Here is a 22,219-nt window from a genome sequence, read left to right on the forward strand (position 1 = left end):
TGTTGGCCTTTTTGGAAAAAGCAACATTCTTGGCTAATTTTACTTCGGCTTTGTTTGTTTCAACATGCAACATTTACATTTCATGTAGAACATGGATCGAAGCAAAACCCTTCTTTTTTCATTACATGCAACCATTATTATGCATGGGAAGTTGAATTTTTGTTTTTTAATAATAAAAACTATGGTTTACTAATATAAAATATAAAATGAAAATAGAAAGTAAAGGTTACAAGAGTATAGTATCGTTTTGATGTAATAGTTTGGGAATTATTTTTAACAGTTTTATTACGTTGGTATCATATGCGGTGATTGGTGTATTTTGACTTGTAGGGTATAAAAACCAAATTATACCTAAACACATGGAGTAAACAAGAGAGTTGCCTTCTATTTTCTTAAATTGTGTTTGGACAAATCTCTTTTTACAAAATTTTATGTCTAAATACAATCTTAATCTTTTGATCAAGGAAAACAATAAAAGCCATCTATTATAGCAACATTGTAAATTGAATACATAATGAATCCCTTGTAATGAGTTAGATCTTCTAGAGTGATTTTTTTTTTTTGAAGTGATTTTTTGTATGACTGTTGTATCTTCAACTTTTTACTATTATACCTTCAACTTTTATACAATTAAATATCAACTATTCGAAAAAACAATATAGACACGGTCTCCATAAGAGGACTAGTAGAATGGAGGCTAATATAAAAATCTAAAGCTTCCTAAAACTCAGGAGAATGTGAGAATATTGTATATAATTCAAAAATGGTATAGAAAGTTTTAGAATAGATTTTAGAGAGTTCTTGTAAGCTTATAAAAGACTCCATGAAACTTCTACACACCGTAATATCTGTTCCAGAATACTCCTAGAATTCCATGTTGCCTATAAAAAGAGTGAGGGTATAAAGTTCTTAGTTGTTATAGTGAATATCATATGAGAAATTATTCAGTGGTCCTGGAGTACCACATGTGATGCAAATAGGCGAGCATATGCAGCAAAAAAAAGCAACACTCTTACGGAAGATACCTGAATTTGGTGGTCTTCCAAATCTAGACAGCAAGGAAAATAGTGGCTTAACTGGCTAGCCTCTTCGCTTATACAGTAGTGACGGAGGGATTGGTAGGCGCCACGGGATCAAATCCTAAACCCTAGCCTCCAAATCTTCATAACCCTAGTTGGTTAGAGAGCTCTAAGCTTAGATCTATATCCTCTTGAGCATAAGTCCATTTTCTCTGCATATCACTCTTATTTTATAGAAAGTCAAGAGGCTTTTTCAAGAAACCAACTCAAAACTTGCAAATAAAACTCCCAAAAGACAAAAATATATCTTTAACACCCTCAAAACATAATTTATCTAACAAAAACACCCCCAAAGTCCAAAAAACTCTCACACAACTTTAACGGGAGCTTCTATTGGCACACACGATTTCTCCTCTTCTCACACACTTAATGATATTTTTTTTATTACATTTTTGTCCTAAAATAAAATTACTAAAATATCCATTTCTTCTTCAACCAAAACCCTAACCCTAATCACGTCCTCCGTCGCCTCTCTCACCAGCCCCCCTCTTCTCGAATCGAAGCCTCTCCTCACCCCATCGCTTGTTGCTCACACTCCCTAGTCCCTCTTTTCTCCCGTCGAAGCCCCCTTCCTGTCATCTGCAACTCTCTTTCTCTCTGCGGCCGCCTTTGAACAAAACACATTGATTCAGAAGTACAATGTTGAACCAATGTGTTTTGTTCGGATGTTGAAGGTCGAACCGATGTGTTTTGTTCGGATGTTGATGGTCGAATCGATGTGTGATTTTCGACCCTGGTTTATCGAACGACAGGTGTGTCGCGATGGTGGGCCACCGCTGCGATGGTGGTAGTAGTAGGGACGAGAGGTGGTCGGCAGAGGGGTTGGACGGGTGTGTAGGCTGTGATGGTGGGTGGAGGATGTGGTGACTGCGAGGGCAGCCATGATGTCATCGACGGTGGTTAGTTTAGGGTTAGGGTTTGGAGAATGAAAAAGGTAAGGGAAGGTGGGTGGATTGAGTGTGTTGGAAAGTTGTGTACATATGGGTATAATTGGAACAATAGTGTGTGTAATGAGTAAATATACATATATATATTTTTTTGATGTGTGAATTAAAAAGGATATGTATAGAGAGAATGTTGTGTGTGCAAATAAAAGCTCCCAACTTTAACTAGGCTACTTAAGGCTTAACACCTTAAAATGACAAAAATACCCTTCACCAACGATAGCCATAATTATTATGCTACATTCATATTTACATGGTTTGCATCATCATTCCTCACTTAGAAAGAACTCGCCTCCGTGCGAGTTGCTTTTTTTGCTTCATGACACATTTATGGGTTGATACTTAGGAGCTCCGCTTCACTTATCCATGAATTCTCAAAATCAAGTTTTCCCGCCCATTTAACAAGGAATTGAAAGTAGTTGCTAGATCTAGTCTTGATTTCTCGAACCTGAATCACCCTTTCGACCTGGTCATTCCCTACAATAGAGGTTTGATTTGATGTTCCACTTGCAACATTTTCTGTCTCAACCTTCAAATCATCATGAAAAGTATGGATATCCGCTATGTTGAAGATGGGTGATCAGGGCCGGCCCTGGCTTATTAGGGACTTAAGGCGAATTTTTTAAATTGGACCATTTATATATCATTATCTAAAAAAAAAAAAAATTGTTTGGATAAAACAAAAAAGATAAAAATTTATTTCTATTGCATTACAATTTAACAAAATTTAGATAACAAATATATATATATATATATAATAATTGAACTTCAATTAGTTGAATCGAATATTTATTTTTTAGCTTACCAATGCTATAAGAACAAAAATTAATTGGTGATAAGGATGAGAATTTTCGACACAACTCAAATAATATATAAAATTAGCAAGTTAAGGTTGACTATTTTCAACATGAATCCAAGTATGACATAACTCAATAACATGAATTATTAGTTATATATTTGAATGTTCACTAAGGGATGCCATGACATTTTTTTAATATTTTATTTAACACTATCTAACTGAATAAAAAAGTATGTAAAATAATAATTAAGACTAATATTTTTTTTTCATTTAAGATATATATTTTTTGTTACTTATTTTAGAGTCAATCTAATAAAAAATATATAGTAATAAGGTACAATTTTTTTAATTAGAAAAATACAATTGAATTAAAATCAAACATTCTATGAATAATTTCATTTATTTGAAATAAATTTTATAAAATTCAACTTATGAAAAAAATTTTAATCTCTCAATACACTTGCTAAGTTATTTTTAATTAAAAGTAAAAGTTTTCACATTAAACATCAATCAAACACGAATCAAAATAACACCACACGACAACATAAAAATAAATAAATTAAGCTAATATTAAAGTAATTATGAAATAACATGACATGATACACTCTCCTAATTGAAAACCCTAATTTTTTTTCAAAATTGGAGGCTTGAGGCGACCGCCTCAGTCGCCTCACCCTCAGGCCGGCCCTGTGGGTGATGTATATAGGCCATGCGAGAGGCATTCTCACCAAATTTGCACAAGATTTGACAAGGGTCAATTTTCTTACTCTTCAACTTGTGATATGCACCTGCTGGAAACCGTTCTTTTTGAAGAAAAATCAAGACCCAATCTCCCACTTGATATTCTTTGAACCTTAACCTCCGCTTACGATCAATTGCTTCGTTATAGTGTTGATTCATTTCCTTCAACTTCTTTCGAACCTCTTCTTGAACTTCTTTTAGAGTTTGTGCATGTGTAATGGTGTAATTGCTGGCTTGAGGTAGATTTGACACATCCATAAGGTCAACAACATGGTTGGGGTTTCGGCCGTACACAGGCTAAAAAAGACACTTTCCAATAGACCTGTTCACAGCAGTGTTATAAGCAAATTCAGCTTGTGGCACGATCAACTCCCTCTGCCTAGTGTTGTCCTTTGTGACGCAACACAACAAATTTCCCAAACTTCAATTAACTACTTCATTTTGACCATCTGTTTGGGGATGATAAGCATTGTTCTATTGTAATTTAGTTAGGGGCGAAATAATTTTTCGAGACCTTTCAGATATTCATAAAAATAAAAATAAAAATCACCTTGTTTGGTTTAGAATTTTGAAAAATAATTATTTGAGTTTGCAATTCGTATTTTTTTTTTTATATTTTTTGTATTTGGCAACTTTTTTTTGTTTTTTTATAAAAAAAGTATAAATATTATAATTTTTAAGTGTATCTAAATTAGATGTATTTACAAAATAAATAAAGAAAATTGTGTAAAATATTTAAAAATCACTAAAAAACACATAATTGAACCATAAAAAGAGAAGAAAGAAGAATAGGCCCCACAGACATATATATATATATATTTTATATTTTATTTTTTAACTGGACCTTTTATCAATTGGACTAAATAGAACTTTTGAGGCATTTTAAAATGGGCCGGCCTGAATTTAGTTGTCAACAACTTCCACGAAATTTTCCAAAAATGGCTAAGAAACTTAGAATCCCGATTAGATGGGATAGTTGTTGGCACACCATGTTATCTAACCACTTCTCAAAAGAAAAGATTTTCCACGTGGGTAGCATCTAAAGTCTTCTTAAAAGTAATGAATTAGAGAAACGATCAACAATAACAAAAATAGAATCTAGACCTCTTGTTGTTTGAGGCAAGCCCAACACAAAATCCATGCTAGCTTCCACCCAGGGAATAGTAGGAACCAGTAAAGCAGTGTAGAGACCTATATTTTGTTGTTTCCCTTTCGAAACCTCACAAGTGCGACACCTATTAACATGTCAATGCACATCACGTCTTAGAGTTGGCCAACAGTACCTTTCTGCTAGTAAATTCAATGTCTTACCTCTGCCAAAATGACCTCCAAGGCCCCCTCTCTGCAGTTCGACAATCAAAAATTCCTTTAAGCAACCTTCAGGTATGCACGACTTAACACCCTTGAACAAATAACCATTATTGATAACAAATTTTGCACTTAACTTGCTATCCCGGGCTGTATGTTTCTCCAGCAATTCCTCCAGGAAATAAGGATCTTCCTTGTACTGCTCCCTTATGACATCTAACCCAATAACACTGGTAAACAGGGTCCTTAGAAAATAAGCTCTCCTACTCAAGGCATCAACCACATTATTTTTGCAAACCAGCTTTATGTCGCAAAGAAAAAAAGTATATTCTTGTAGGAATGCCACCCATTTAGCAAAACTTCTTTTGTGAGTTAAGATACTGCAAGGCCTCCTGATCGGAATGCAAGATAAATTCTCATTAGATCAAGTAATGATGCCAAAACTTCAAGGCCTGAACAATAGCATAAAATTCAAGGTCATAAGTGGAGTAATTTTGTGGAGCTCCATTGAGTTTTTCGTTGAAGTAAGCAATTGGCCGCCCTTCTTGACTTAAAACAGCCTCAATTCTAACTTTTGATGCATCACAATCCACTTCAAAGGGCTTATCAAAATTTAGTAATACTAGTATTGGCACTTGTGTCATTATTTTTTTTTTTAATCATTTGGAGACTCTCTTCAGCCTTCCAAGTAAACTTTCCACCTTTAAGACACTCTGTAATTGGAGCCATCATGGTGCTAAAATTCTTAATAAATCTTCAATAAAAGGTAGTTAAACCATGAAAACTTCTTATCTTTGTTAATGTTTATGGAGTAGGCCAACTTGTGATGGCTTGAATTTTCACCGGGTCTATTTCTATACCTTTAATTGAGACAACAAACCCCAAAAATTCCAATTTGTCTACCATAAATCTGTACTTCTTCGCATTTGCATACAGTTGGTTTTGTCTCAAAAGTTGTAATACAACCCTAAGATGTTCAATATGGGCCTCCTCTTTTCTATATATTAAGATATCAACGAAGTAGACAACAACAAACTTTCCAGTGAATGGTTTTAGCACCTGGTTCATAAATCTCATGAATGTACTAGGTGCATTAGATAGCCCAAATGGCGTAACTAGCCATTCATACAATTCAACCTTGGTCTTGAATGCTGTCTTCCACTTGTCTCCTTCTCAAATTCTTATTTGGTGATAACCACTCTTCAAGTCAATCTTGGGAAAGACTTGTGCACCTGAGAGCATGTCAAGCATATCATCCAACCTTGGTATTGGAAACTTGTATTTGATAATTATTTTGTTAATTTCCCTGTTGTCCATACACGTTCTCCAAGTTCCATCTTTCTTTGAGGTGAGTAAAGCTGGCACAACACATGGACTTAGGGACACTTGAATCAACTTTTTTTATTTTTTGGTGGTTCTATAACTTGTTTTTGAAGCTCTTCACGTTCCTTTGGACTCATCCGATAGTGTGGTAGGTTAGGAAGAGTGGAAGTAGGCACCAAATCAATGTGGTGTTGAATCTCTCTTATAGGAAGTAACCTATCAGGTAAATCTTCAGGCATTACGTCTTTATACTCTTCTAGAAGTCCACCTACACCTTTCGAAACTGCTTGTGGCTTTAATTTTTATTTACCGATAAGGACATATATAGTTTCACTCTCATTGCTTTGCTCCATGAAGTCATTTGAATTGAGAAGTAATAATGAACACCCCTTTCTAGTGTTGCAATATCATCTTCTCTGATGGTTTTCAACACAAGTTTTTTTCTTCTTTTCACCATCTTTCACATAGAAGGAATAAGTGTTCAAAGTGCTGTCATGGATTGATCCTCGGTCATGTTGCCAAGGATGCCCAATTAAAATATGACATGCATCGATGGGTACCACATCATAGTAGACAACATCTTTAAAAGATCCAATGGAGAAACTTACCAGGCATCTTAAAGAAACACTTACCTCATTCCCTTTGTTGAACCAGAGAATGCGATAGGATTGTGGATTCTTTTCGATTTTCAGGTGTAACATGTCAACCATCTCTTGAGCCAACAAATTCTCACTTCCTCCACTATCAATAATCAAATTGCATAGCTTTCCTCCCGGTGTACAACGTGTACGAAAGATATTCTTGCGAAGCCAATCATCTTTGTTGTTGACAGGTGGTGCAAACATCGAATGCCTAACCACAAGTGCTCCACCAAGCACATCACCATCAATTCCTTCTTCTTCGACATCAACTAATTCATTAGCTTCAAAGTGTTGATTCCCATCTTCAATGCCTACGAATTTTTCTTCAAATCCTGTTTCTTTGTCCTCAGCAAGAGTAACAAGAACATTAGTCCTTTTTAGACACTCATTTGACTTCTACCTAGTTTCAAAGCATCAATAACACTTGTTAGCCATTTGGCCTCAGATACTCGGCTGTGTCTAGATTATCTTCCCATTACCAATGTTTATTTGCTGGTTTGGATGAGTAGGAACTGTTGTTTGTCTACCTGGAGCAGTGTTGTTTGCACGATTACTAGAGGCACCACCACCGCGATCATAACCATGCTTTTTTGATGAGTCACGAGCGAGTTGAGCTTCAACTTCAGAGCCAGCTGATAAGCATCACTCACTTTATAAGGTCGTTGTAATCTCATTTGGTCTTGGATGGTCAATCGAAGACCATTCACATATCGACTAACCCTTTGGCTATCAGTTTCGGCAAGATTAATACTCCTTGATGACAACCTATGGAACTCTTGAGTGCAGTCTTTTACAGTCTTCTCAAGCTGCCTCAGGTTTTGCTCCCTTTGATACAAAGTTTGCTCATAGTCTCGAGGCAAGAATTGAGCTTTTAGCTTCTCTTTTATCTTAGCCCATCTTCTAACCTTTCCTTTCCCTCTTACCTCTTTGATCATTCTGATAATGCTTCCACCTTATAGAAGCTAGTCCTCTTAGTTTTGCTTTATACTAGCTTCACTTTTCTTTCTTCAGGTACTTCTTTCTAATCAAAGTAACTTCGTTGTCTACCCAATCTAAAAAAGCTTCTGGTTCCATATCACCATCAAACTCGAAGATATTAACTTGCACACCATACTCTTTGGAATTTTATAGAGAACTTACAATGCGATTCTCCTATCGTTGAGGTCTTCGATTGCATTGCACAGTCCTCTCTTGATCTGGCCTCCTTCCATCGCTAGAACCATCACTTTCTCGTCTAGATAGTTGATTTAATTCATTCTCAACCTCTGTACCGTGATCAGATTCATGGTTGCTATCTTTTCGGCGGTTTCGATCATTATTTGCTTGCATAACCAGTTGTGTAAGGTTCCGAATTTGTTCCTACAGTGCTTCTGTTATCCCAGGTAGGCAAAAAGAGGGGAATTGAGGTATTAAAAATAATTTCATAATATTAAATATATTAATCTAAATATTTAAATTTTAACAAATAAAAAAAAAACAATAATAATTAGTATAAAAATAAAGGAGATATGGTGAGAAAATCAAACACAAATTTATAGTGGTTTGGTACGCTGGGCCTACGTCCACTCCTCAGGATCCTCCTCGAGAATTTCTTCATTATCAAAATGAATCAATATATATTGCACCAGAGCTTTACCAAGCTTGTGGATTTTATACATGTCTTACTCTTATCTATTGAGCCTCACTAAACAATAAATGCATCACCCTTACAGAATTTTTCTCACAAAATAATGAATAAAAATACGAGGTACTTTAACACTCTTTTACAATAATTTTCTCACAAAGAATAGATATGAAAATGTAAGAATAAAGACAACACTTATACCTTAAAGTGAAAAGCAGAGTATAAAATACACTAGAATTTTGGAGCACACAGATTTTTTTCTATTCAAGTTCTTAATTTTTCTTCACACAAAACACTTTTATTTATACCCAAAAATTTATCCGTTGGGAGAGGAAACGCTTCTCTTGACAGATCAGATGCTCCTGATGCTCTTTGATTTCAAATAGACAGCAAAAGATAATGATTGAAATGACGATAAAAGTACAACCATCTTTTTTCCTTTTTCAAACATGGATCCATCTTTTTCTCTTGTAGGCAAATTGAACATTATAAATAATATATTATAATATTAAAAACTTTAAATTCAAACAGGCAAGATATGAAATGATTTGCTCCATCTTTTTTTTATTTATTTATTATTATATATATATGTATGTGTGTGTGTGTAAAGTATGCACTGCCTACCTAGTAGTATATTATATTATATTATATTACATAATATATTTAAAAGATATAAAATAGTTGTTCATGATACGCAACACATGGGTGTGTCTTACATACAATAAGATGCAAAATTAATTTGAATTTGGTGCAATATGTATCAAAAAGATATAATACAATTTTACTCAAAAGAGACAATCACATTAAATTTGTCAAAAGATGAATAATGATCAACCAAATTATTCAAAACATGAATAGTAAAATTTTCAAAATATTTTTATTTAAATCATATTTATAACAAATGTATCATATAATAGATATTTTAAACAGATAATATTTTGTATCAAATAATATAAAATATATATATTATTTACAATTTCTCAATTAATGTTTTAGATATTATTAAAATTAAACAATATGATTAATAATCTCCCCTTTTTTTATGGTGGCAGTACGTGTATGTATTTGACACAAAATTAAAATTAACAAAATATTTGATAACTTTGCAACATATAATTAAAGCACATGCATATCAAGTCAAAACCATATTTTTATCTCACTTTGACCTCATCAAAATAAAATATGGAGAGAGGAAGGGTTTATAGAGAAAAAAATTTGCAGGGCCCAAATCGAAAAGCATACAAACACATTAGAGAACATAATCTGAGTTGCCAAAATACAATAATATTTCTTATGTCTTCTCGTAATCATTTTTGGGATTTTGAATCATCGCTTGAAAAATGGTGTAGCGATGTCCAAAATGTTGACAAATAAGAGATTTGAGTAGATATGCATCAATTATTGGATCGGTGAAGTGTATAAAAAGTGACAAAGATGATATGCAGAGATACGAAATCTTCAAGTGGTTTTAGAGATTTTTTTTTTTTTTAAACTTTCTGTGTAATCATGTCATTCCTTACCTTAGCCATCAATGGTTCGGACATGATTGAAGTGCCTGTAATTCAGGCAAATGAGAAATTACATATAGTGTAGTCGCATGCGATTCCAGTAAATGAGAGTCCTAATGTTTTTGGTAATCATAGTGATATCGATGCTATTAATAAAACTATGGCTTTTAGTACACAAACAATGACGACAGTTTCCAATATGGCTCGACGACTACAAGAAAGAATACAAGAAAATCAACAATTGTAAGACGAGATGAGCTTGTTAAAACAACAATTGGTTAATACTTGTCAGGAGAAGAGAGAGCTAGAAAGGAAAAATTCTCAGTTGGAGAATACGGTGCAATATTATGCAACGGTAATAATGCCAAGACTCACAGAAGTCAAAAATAGAGAGAGGCATGTAAAGGAGACTCATGAAAAGCTGTTGAGAGAGGTTAAAAACAACGCCCAATTGGTACATATTAATGTGTGTTTGGGAGGGGAGAGAGGTTAAACACAAAAAATTTGTGAATCTTTCTCAAAACTTACATGTAATCTAGCAATATTTTCTTTTTCTGAAATAAAATTGCAAACATTTTTCTTTGAAAAAATTATCAATCTTTGCTATATAAAAAAATTGTTGGTGTGGAGAAGGAGTAAAAAATTTTTAGTGGATAACTATATATACTCCCCCTAAAATGATACATAAAATATACAAATGCCCCTTAAGATTACGCAGTTTTTTATTTTTAATTATTTATTATTTTTTTTTAATCTCAAAAGATTACATAATATGAGTCTCCCCATAAATTAATGCACTAAGAATTACATAAATTGTAAGAAATAGATTACCAATTTATAACACGAAGGGCTATTAAGATTCGACCATAAACAACTACACCGAGTGCACTAGCATAAAAATAGAAAATACAAATAAAAACAATTTCTTCATACTAGGTAGAAACAATGGTTATTAAATAAATAAGAGTTTGTAGCACATACAACTGGATAAGAAATATAACACAATGCAAAAATAATTTTAACATTTTGATTAGCGATGATGGTGATGATCTGAAAGAATGGAGAAGATTGGGGATGAATGTTTGTAGATCGGTGATGAATTTTTGTAGATCGGTGATGGATCTTGGTGGATCAGTAATGGATCTTTATGAATCGGTAATTGAACATGATGAATCGGAAATGATGTCGAAGATCAATGATAAAGGTTTTGTGTAGAGCAATGATGGATCTTGGTAGATCGGTGAGGGATTTGGGTGGATCATGGTAGTGATGGATGATGGTGGTGATGGAGTCAGTGTTGGATGATGAGGGGGGAGTGAGAGTAGGTGAGAGAGAGAGAGAGAGGGAGATAGGAAAAAAGAGAGAAAAACACAAAGCGAGAGTGAGAGTGGAACGAAGAATGGGAGAGCAGAGAGAGAGGATTTATAAAAAAAATATTTTTATTTTTTTTATTTTTTATATATAATTACTATATAGGAGTATTTAACATACCAAGTTCAGTTCTAATATAACAAAATTGTTCTTCAATAAGGGGCTTGGTAAATATGTCAGCCAATTGACGATTTGTAGGCACAAATTCTAGTTCAATGTCACCTTTGAGTACATGATCTCTTAGGAAATGATGCCTTATTTCAATGTGTTTAGTGCGTGAGTGCTGAATAAGATTTTTTGAAAGGTTAATGGCACTTGTGTTGTCACATTTTATAGGAATATGATCATGGTGAAGTTCAAAATCTTAAAGTTGTTCTTTTCATCCAAAGCAATTGTGCACAACACCCAGCGGCGACAATGTATTCTACTTCAGCAGTTGACAGAGCCACTGAGTTTTGTTTTTTACAAAACCAAGAAGTGAGTGAGTGTCCAAGAAAATGACAAGTGCCACTAGTGCTTTTTCGGTCAAGTCTACATCTCGCAAAGTTGGCATCGAGTAACCAAAAAGTTCAAAGGTACTTCCCTTAGGATACCATAATCCAAAATTTGGAGTGCCAACAAGATATCTGAAAATACGTTTGACTGCAGTGATGTGTGACTCTTTAGGTGCGGATTGAAAACGTGCACACATACAAACACTAAACATTATATTGGGTCTACTTGCAGTTAGATAGAGCAAGGAACCAATCATACATCAATATTTCTTTTCATCTACAAGTTTACCTTGCTAATCTTTGTCGATTTTTATTGATGTGCTCATTGGAGTTGCTGCAGGCTTTAATGATTTCATTTCAAACCTTTTGAGTAAATCTTTAATATATTTCGTTTGATTTAAATGGATCTCATCATTTGTTTGTTTAATTTGTAGACCAAAGAAGTAATTTAACTCCCCCATCATACTCATTTCAAATTCACCATGCACATCTTTAGTAAACTCTTTGCACAAATTTTCATTAGTAGCACTGAAAATAATATCATTAACATAAATTTGAACAATTACCATATCATCCTTTTTGGTTTTTATAAAAAAGAGTTGTATCTATTTTTCCTCGAGAAAAACCTTTGTCAAGTAGAAAATTACTCAAATTTTCATACCATGCTCTAGGAGCTTATTTTAAACCATATAAAGCTTTTGAGAGTTTGAAAACATAATTCGGGTATTTATGATTTCCAAAACAGGGAGGTTGTTCAACATAAACTTCCTCGAGAATGTACCCATTTAAAAAAGAACTTTTAACATCCATTTGATATAATTTAAAATCTTTAAAACATACAAAAGTAAGTAACATTCTAATAACTTCAAACCTAGCAACTGATGCAAAAGTTTCATCAAAATCAATGCCCTCTTTTTGATTATAACCTTGGGCTACCAATCTAGCTTTATTTCTAGTAACAACTTTGGATTCATCCATTTTATTTCGAAAAACCTATTTTGTACCAATAACTGGATGATCCTTAGGCCGAGGGGTTAAAAACCAAACTTCATTTCTTTTAAATTGGTTTAATTCTTCTTGCATTGCTAAAATCTAATTTTCAACTTTTTCAGCTTCTAAAAACGATTTTGGTTCAATTTGTGAAACAAATGCTAAATTACTACAAACATTTCTAATAGAGAAACGAGCTTTTATACCTTCTGCCGCATCACTTATGATAAGGTCTTTAGGGTGGTCATGAGCATACTTCCATTATTGTGGTAAATTTAATTTGTTTTCTAGATGAGCCTATTCCTCTTGAAGATTTTTCATTGTGATTTCTTCTTTTTGTTCAGGAGATGAATTTTCTTCATTTGTTGTGTAAATGCTCTCCATTCTTAGATTTGTTTCTGTATTATCATCACTTACAAGATTCTTGGAAACAACGTTGTTAGATTCTTCAAAGAAAACGTGTACAGATTCTTCAACAAGGAAAGTTTTTTTATTGAATACTCTATAAGTTTTACTAGAATTCGAATAATTAAGAAATACAGTTTCATCCAATTTAGCATAAAATATTCCTAAATTATATTTATTGTTATTTAATACAAAGCATTTACAACCAAAAGCACGCAAGTGGCTAATATTAGATTTTCTATCTTTCTAAAGTTCATAAGAGATTTTCTTAAGAATAGATCTAATCATGGCACAATTTACAACATAATATGCAGTGTTAACGGCTTCAGCTCAAAAATATTTAAGTAAATTATTTTCACAAAGTATAGGACGAGCCATTTCTTCAAGAGTTCTATTTTTTCTTTCAACCACACCATTTTGTTGAGGAGTCTTAGGAGCTGAAAAATTATGATCTATTTCTAAGTCATCACAAAACATAATAAAATTATCATTTTCAAATTCTCTACCATGATCATTTCTAATACTACAAATATTAATTTTTTTTTTCTTTTTAAATTCTTTTACAAAGTTTTGAGAAATTATAAAAAGTTTTATTTCTGTGTGCTAAAAATAATGCCCATGTATATCTAGTATAATCATCAACACAAACGAGCGTATGATTGTTCTCCTAAACTTAATGTTCTAGATAGTCCGAATATATAAATATGCAAGAGTTGAAGCGGTTTAGTAGTTGAAACGATATTTTTGGATTTATAAGCAATTCTAGTTTGTTTTTCAAGTTGGCATGCATCACAAAGCTTGTCTTTTTCAAAACTAATTATTGGCAAACCAATGACTAACTCATTTTTTGAAAGTTTTGAAATTAAATCTAAATGAGCATGTCCTGATCTTCTATGTCATAACCAACCAGTTTCATTTATTGCAGATAAACATTTTTTTTTGATCGGCAAAGAAAAATTCCATTAAAAATATGAAATTTACAGGTACAAGGAAAAAAAATGCACTGAGAGAGATTCGAAGAGTAAACATTCACTCTCCTACTACTCCTACTCACGTTCTTACAACCAACCCCTTAGCCTCACGATTTTATATTTTAAAAAACAACAAAAATTAAAATAAGATAAACCACACTCTTGAGCCCCACCTAAAATAAATTAAACAGCTACACTCCCAAGCTTCTACAACACAGCTGCACTCCAGCCAACATTTGACATTTGACATCAAAATGAGAAGACAAGTTATGCAAATAAAACACATATACATTCTCATATCTATGTCCTATAAATAACGTTTTATTATCTTTGATGTTCTTAATTGTGCAGTGAGTTTTCTCAGAAATAACTCTATTCAGTGTGTTTGGTTTGAGTTTTTTGAATTAAGTTTTTTAAAAACTGAGTTTTTTGGTTTTCGTGTTTTTTTGTTTTTAGTGAATATTTTTAAAATTTTAAATATTTTTTTTTTACTTTTTTAGATGCACCTTACTTAGATGTATCTAAAAAATAAAAAATTTGTGAAAAAATATTTTTAAAAATTAATAAATACATAAAAATATAAAAAATGTACTGAATTCTCATATATTTTTTATATTTTTGGTATTTAGTGAATTTTTAAAAGGTTTTTTTCAATTTTTTTTTTTTACTTTATAGGTATATATATGTTAGGTATGTCTAAAAATTAAAAAAAATTGCTCAAACTATTACAAAAATTCAGTAAAAACAAAAAAATACGAAAAATAAGAAAGTAGAATTTTCTGAAAAGTGTTTTTGAAAAGTGGTAACCAAGCATAGTGATTACCTTTATCACATAATTGACTAATGCTAAGCAAGTTATTTTTTAAACCTTAATAAGTAAAACGCTTTCTGTAATAGGAGAAAGATTTTTACTAAAACTACCTATACCAATGATTTTTCCTTTACTATTGTCGCCGAACGTTACGTATCCGCCATCTTTTGATTGAAGTGTGGTGAACATAGCTTTATTTCCGGTTATGTGTCTTAAGCATGCACTGCCTATAGCTCGAATTTTTCCCGTCTTCTTTCGGAAATTTGAAAGAAAGCCCTATAGTTTGGACTCCTGCGGTTCTAAATCTAATCTCACAAGTGCAATGTGAAATTGATAAACACCAAAGAGTCCAAATCCTGCAAATCTTTTGGAAAATCTATTTTGAATCAAATTGCCAAAATTGGACTGTTTTGCTAGATATAGAGTCGCCACCTAAATATTTTATTTTTGGGAAAATTTAGAAAACCCATGACTTATGCCAAAGGCCACGTGTCCGTCATCACCAAGATTGCCTTGGCTCGGGAACTTGGGTACGAGAGGGGAAGGTCATGAATACATTTGAACACCCCCGCTCGTCCGATCAAAGATCTACCTCTACTAATCATGATATGATTTTTATCAACATTATATGCTCTTGTTCCGGTTTATTAGCTAGCATTATTATGTGATGCGCAAATCCAAGTATAGACTAAAATTGCAAGAATTGGAACATTTCAATTTCATGTTTGTTTTTCGAAAAGGGTTTGATTTTGCCACTTAACAAAGTGGGCTTAAAGTTTTTGAATTTGCCACTTGACAAAGTGGGCTTAAACGTACATTCACTGAATCATTCCAATTCAAGCAACAAGCCTTCATCCACTGGCACTCAAACAGTTTAACAAGTAAGCACTTAGCCTCATGGCAAGCATGCTAGACATGGCATCACTCACACTCATACAAGTATGTTAAAGCACTAAAAACTTACCTAGTACTCCAAGCTAAGATAAAACAAAAGAGTTAGAAAAATATGCATGATTTCTAACTATACAAGATGGCTAATGCAATGCATGTGATATGCAATTGCATAGGCTCGGCTACTTAACATGTTATTTGCTACAATTCCATAACATGCGGTTTAAGCACGTATTCAAAGAAGTATTGAAACGACAATGCAGTTAGAATGATGAACCGAGTCTCAGTACATGCAATAGAAATGAATGGATGCAAATATGCGATATGCTAATTGAAACATGATGCCCCTAATCTAACTATAAAAAGCGGATAAATAAAAGGGAAAAAGACGTGGGGTTGGAAGACATACACATTATTACATTACGCTCTCACGAAGGAGAGTCCGAATGAATAAACTAGCTAACTAGCTAACTAATTAAAGCTAAGCTAAAGCTAATTATTACAAACCAAAATGAATAACTAGCTAAACTACTTAACTAATTATTACAACAACAAATGAACTAATTAGTTAACTAACTAATTAATAATTACAACACAAGTGCAATTAATAATTAAACTAAGCAATTAACTACTCCGCCTCGGGAAATGAGAGATGTGCATGCGCATGCTTTGATTCCACCCGAAAAGACCACCGTTTTACTCCCGTATGCCTCTGTTTGCACAGTTGAACATTTCCAGAACAACTTTGCTCCACCTTACCAACAGTTTACTGAATTTTGTATCAGTGGCTAGCCGGCCAAAGATTAAGGTTGTCAGCCACTAGCTGGCCATGGAGGTGGTCTGCCGGCCACCTGTCGGCCATGAAAAGTGGCCTGCCGGCCACTATTGCACAGGTTCGTCTTGCTCTTGAAGAGGAATGAACCCTTAAGTCATAAACCACCAATTTCACACTCTCAAGTGTTTCAAGAGCTCAAATTCAAGCTCAAATAACCTCAGCAGGAAGCTCTCTAGGTCTTGTTTAGAGTGTTTGGGCATAAGCTATGGAAGTTGCAAGAGTGAGAGAATTGTAGAGAGAGAGGTTATTTTTTGTTCCAAATGTTTTTCTAACCTTGAAATATGAGAGATAGGTCATGTATATATAGAAAACATGAACCTTAGGTTGAAAATATCTATTCAAAAACAGCTGGAGAGTATAAAAACAACTGGAGGAAAATATCTACAAAAAAATCTATTTTTGGTCACCAGTGGCCGATAGGTGGCCGGCAGGCCAGAAGTGGTGGCTGGCCGTCCACCAATGGTGATTGCTGGCTACCTGCCGGCCACAAGAAAAAGTTGCTTCCAAGCCCGACTTCAAATGGGCATATCTCCTTCATTCGGACTCGACTTTAGGTCATTTTTGAGTCTAAATTGAAGCCTCGGAAGTCTAATTTCCAATGGATGTGGCCACATATCTAAATTCTAAGTGTGAAAAGAGATATGCCTATTTTAGTGAAGGTTGCTCAGTTTTGGCTTAATTGGATTGATGTCTAATTTCAAACTGCCATATCTCCCTCATTCGAGCTCGGCTTTAGGAGATTCTTGTGTCTAAAATGAAGCTTCAAAAGTCCACTTTCCAATGGTGGTGGCCTCACAACTAAAGTCTAAGTGTACAAAGAGATAGGCCTGATTTAGTGAGGCTGCCCAGTTCTTCCTTACGGTTTGAAGCCCAACTTCTTCCCCAACTAGTTTTCTTCCCTCTCCTTTAATTTTCTTCAACTCCAAACCTCTAAATGAGATGTTTAACAGATTCTTCAAAGAGTTCACCTCCCTTTCATTTATTTTCACTTTGTTCTTACTCGATTTACCGAAAAGTGCAATTTTAAGCGAAATGTGAGCTTTGGAACATCGTAGAAACATTTCAAAAATATTTTGAAAGAGAGGGTTTTAAAGTCTAAAAAAATTTTTGGTCAAAATAGTTTTGGTCAAAAATGGGATGTAAGGTTGGGATTTAGAGCCCTTCAAAGCTCTTCCTACTGAAAAAATCGAATATTTACACATCACAACTTTCATCATCGTGTGATCAATCAGTGGTGCCCAAGTCCTAAGGGTAGTAAAAAATGGGGTGTCTACAGTTGCCCCTCTTTGACAGAGCTTGAAGCTATGAAATGACGTGAGTGAATACCAAAGCCTGAAGACGGCCCATTTTGACAAGGCTGTAATACTTCATCAAACAAACAAAATGTAGATGTAGTTGGTTGAACCTGATGGTTGCCTATGTATCCCGTTGCAAGTAATCAAACCAACGTAGTTCATGAGCAATATGCAAATGATACACAATGCAATGAAACAAAACAATGTAATGACATACAAGATAAGGAAATAATCAAACCACAAGCAGTGTAAAACCACACAAATACCATATAGAGATGGAGATGCAAATCAAACTACGTTTTATACAGAAAAGAAGTGGGCATAGCCAAACAACTCCTAACACAGGCTAAGTGCCTACATCCTCAATACTGGCCTCAACGCAGCATGTAGGGGTGAGCAGCGGATATACCGATCCGTCAAAACTGACTGAACCGAACCAATCCGTCGCATTTTGGACAGATGCGTGATGACAAGCGGACGGTTGCGGATTGATTTTCTCCAATCCATCAATCTGGCAGACGGATGACGGATTTGAGATTCCTTTGGCCGCAATCGAATCGCCAAACCGCGAGCACCCCTAGTAATTTATAAGACTTTGTGTTTTCAGTTTGTTTAAATATTTTGTTTGTGTTTTCAGTTAAAAAAGAGTTTAAATATTCTGTTGAAAAAAAGTTTTCAACTTGAATATCTTTTTTGAATTGAAAAAAATAAACATATTATTTATCTATATTTTTTGGTTTTTAAATCTATCTCTAAAAATAATAAATAGAAAATATGATATATGTTGGTTGGTTTTTGTTTTCAAAAACAGATATAGATGTAACAATACAGAAACATACAATCTCTACTATTGCTCTGTTCATAGTTTTGGTGGTTTGAATTGTTTTTATATTTTAAGAACCACAAATTGTAATACTTTATGTGGATGAGGCATGCTGAGATTGTAGTATGTGGATGAGGTATTCAGTGATTGTGATATTCTAAAGTTTCAAACTTTCTTGCTTTGGATGAGACTTGCAGTGATTGTAATATTTTTTTTTAAGTCATTGACTATAATACTTTCTTCTTCTTTTTTTGAAGAAGTGCACAAGTTGAAGTATGTTGAAAATTTATAAAATTTTAAACCACCAAACCGATTCGCATCCATCCGCCAAACCGCTCAATCCACATCTGTCGGATTGGCGGACGGATGCGGATTGATTTCTCTAATCCGCCAATCTAGCGGATGGATGGTAAATTGGAGGTTCCGTGGCCGCAACCGACCCGCGCCCACCCCTAGTAGCATGGATGCTTACACATAACAGAACCATATTTTAACGTGAAAAGGGTGCGAGCACATGCAAAACTATGTTTTTCGTAGAAAGAGAAAGAGTACAAATAATTGGGTGGTATGATATAAGTGAGGAATGATCTGCTGGGAAAAGATAATGATCTTAAATGCTTAATGCAACAAGACAAAGTACGATGCAATGAATACATTGGATGCAGTGGATAAAAGGCGCAAGCCGAACCACATCTTGCCTATAAAAGGCATAGACACAAAACATACCACGTCTAACACAGAAAAGGTGTTGACACCCTCAATACTGGCCTCAGCGTAACTTGGGTACTTACACATGACAGAACCATGTTTCAACGAGGGAAAGATATGAGCACATGCCAAACTAAGCTAAACATGGAAAGGATGCAGGTGATAAAATGGTATGATGTAATGGATGTAATGGATAATGTAGTAGATGCATGGAATAAATTCTATATGCAATGCGATAGATGTAATAGATTATAATGGATATGATGATGCAACTAGGAAGTGATGCTTTAGAAAGTACCTTACAGGGGAAATCAGCGATGACTCACCTTATGCTGTTAGGGATTGTAAATACCCCATTTTTGACCGTCCTTAAGACTTGGATATTCTTGTAGGTTCATCTAACAACAAGTTTGATTGCTCGCTCAACGCTCGACTTTTGCTACGGAATGCTCCAGGTTTGATCCTTCCAGACCCTATTTCCATTATGTCTCATTTTTGGACCATGCTTTGGTCCCTTCATATTGATGTTCATGATGGCCTGTCGGCCATGATCAAGGGCTGCCGGCCATGGGATCCTTCCTGCCGGCCATCAATGAGGCACTGCCGGCCACCACTGATGGCCGGCCGGCCACTATTATTTCAACAGATATATTTTAGATATTTTTGAGCCAGCTGTTTGTAGGATAGGCCATTTGCTTGCACGTAGAGGGCTGGATTGCTTTGAAGGCTTCTTGTATCTCCTATATATAGAGGCTTTCCTCTTGCATGCAAAGGGTGAGAAAGTTTTGGCTTAGCTAAATCTCTCTCTCTCTCTCTCTAGAATCCTTTCTCTCATTATTTTAAGCTTGAAAGTGTGTTTTCTTTTCACTTTTGCACTAAAACACCTAGCCAAACACCTTAGCCTTAGACTTGAGGTTCTTAGAGACCTTGTTGGAGCTCCTTGGAGTTGATTTTGGCTCAGAAGTTGGCTGTTTGCTTGCTGTTTTGAAGTTGTGCTTCAAGGGTGAGAATCTACTTCTTTAAGCTTTGTTTTTGTACATTGGTTTGGCCACCCTTGCATGCTGTTTTTGGCCTAGCTTTCAACTACAAAAATATCTATTTTTGAGTGTTAAAAATGATTGTTTGAGGCCCTTTTGGGATTAGGGGTGGTCCTCTCTCTTTTGTGGCTTATTGGCCAAGCTTTGTGCCATGTTTAAAAGCCTTTAAAACAATCTCTTTTTGGCCTTTTAACCACTAAAATCTAGGGGATTTTCAGTGGCAAAAACTTGGTTTTGAGGACCAAAATAGGAGGGGGTGATCCCCTCTCCTGGTTTCTCCTTTGCATGTCTTGTTGGCCTACTTGTTGAGCATGTTTTTCTATCATCTTTGGACCTGATCTAAGCATGTTTTTGTGACTTTTTTAACATGTTTTAACTCTGTTTTGGGCTAGCTTGGCCACTTCTTGCATGTTTCTTACACTTGCAGTGTAATCTTGCTCACTAGCCTTGCATGCTTGATGTTTTAGTCCATAATTCTAGCGTGTGTTGACTCCACTCCAGCATGTTTTTGGCCTTTATTTAGCATGCTCTAGCTCTGTTTTGAATAGCTTTGGTCATGCATGCCTTGGTTTGTATAGCCATAGTGTAAATGCTCTTGATTAGCTTTGAGTTTTAAGGCCATTAGCATGTTGTACTTGTGTTGATTGCATGTTTTGGCATCATTTTGTATGTAATTTTAGAACATATGTCATTGTCATACTCTCATATATTTCACTCTTTAAGTGCTTTTGAGTATTGAGCCTTGTGCCTTGCTTGCGAGCCATCATTTGAGCATGCTTTTTCTTGCTTTTCATGCTGTCATTTCAGCTCATTTTGGCCACTGTTTTGGCATGCTTAAGGTCTGTCCATGGTTGGTTTGTCCATTTGAGTATGGTATTGCATGGTCCTAGTGTTGTGTCCTTCACTAGTTTGAATGCTTAAGTTTCTTAGCATGTTGTGCATGCGTTGTTTGCATGTTAGAGTCTTGCGTTTCATTCCATATCATGCATTGCATGGCTACCACCTTCCCTATTTCTTCATTCTTCAACTTACTTTGAGGGTTGTTTGGTCTTAAGGTTATGTTTAAACATGAGGTAGGGTTGATGCCCAAATGGCTTTAACCCTCTTTTGAGGGTTTCTCCTAGTCAAAGGCATCATCCCTCTCATGCCTTAAACTCCCCTTTTGGTTGACCCCTTATCATTAGAGGACTTTCATATCTAGACAAATCAATTAAGGAATGGTTGGTAATGTTAAAATGTGTAAACAAAATAAATCAAGTAAAATGTGTTAAGATTAGCATGTTGTTTGCATAGCATGTTGTTTGTATCGCATCGTGTTCAACTGAACGTTATGTTGAACACAAGGTTGATTGGTCCACTTCATACTCAAAGTGATGAAAGTGAGCCAACCCCCTTTGTCTCCATTGCCTTTGATCTTCCATGATAAGGTAATGGTCTTAGAGTCTTGTTTGTCTTGCATTTATTGAAATGTGTGCAAGATTGGATCTTTGGCCATCATGCATTGCATGCTTGATTGGTGGTTTTGGATCCAATGGTGCCTCTCCCTTGATGTTTTGAGATGAGAAGGAGTGGCACAGTACACACATGCCCTAGGGAGACCCTCAATTTCCTCTGTTTTGTG

General features: G+C 34.7%; 1 pseudogene; it reads right to left on the reverse strand.

The window, feature by feature from the left end:
• Positions 1 to 5,675: 5,675 nt before the first annotated feature.
• Positions 5,676 to 7,770, reverse strand: LOC145820330 (uncharacterized; annotated as a pseudogene).
• Between the last annotated feature and the right edge of the window lie 14,449 nt (positions 7,771 to 22,219).

The sequence above is a fragment of the Camellia sinensis genome, chromosome 1 (assembly GCF_055761805.1).
Source record: "Camellia sinensis isolate YWXY chromosome 1, ASM5576180v1, whole genome shotgun sequence".
Lineage (NCBI taxonomy): Eukaryota > Viridiplantae > Streptophyta > Magnoliopsida > Ericales > Theaceae > Camellia > Camellia sinensis.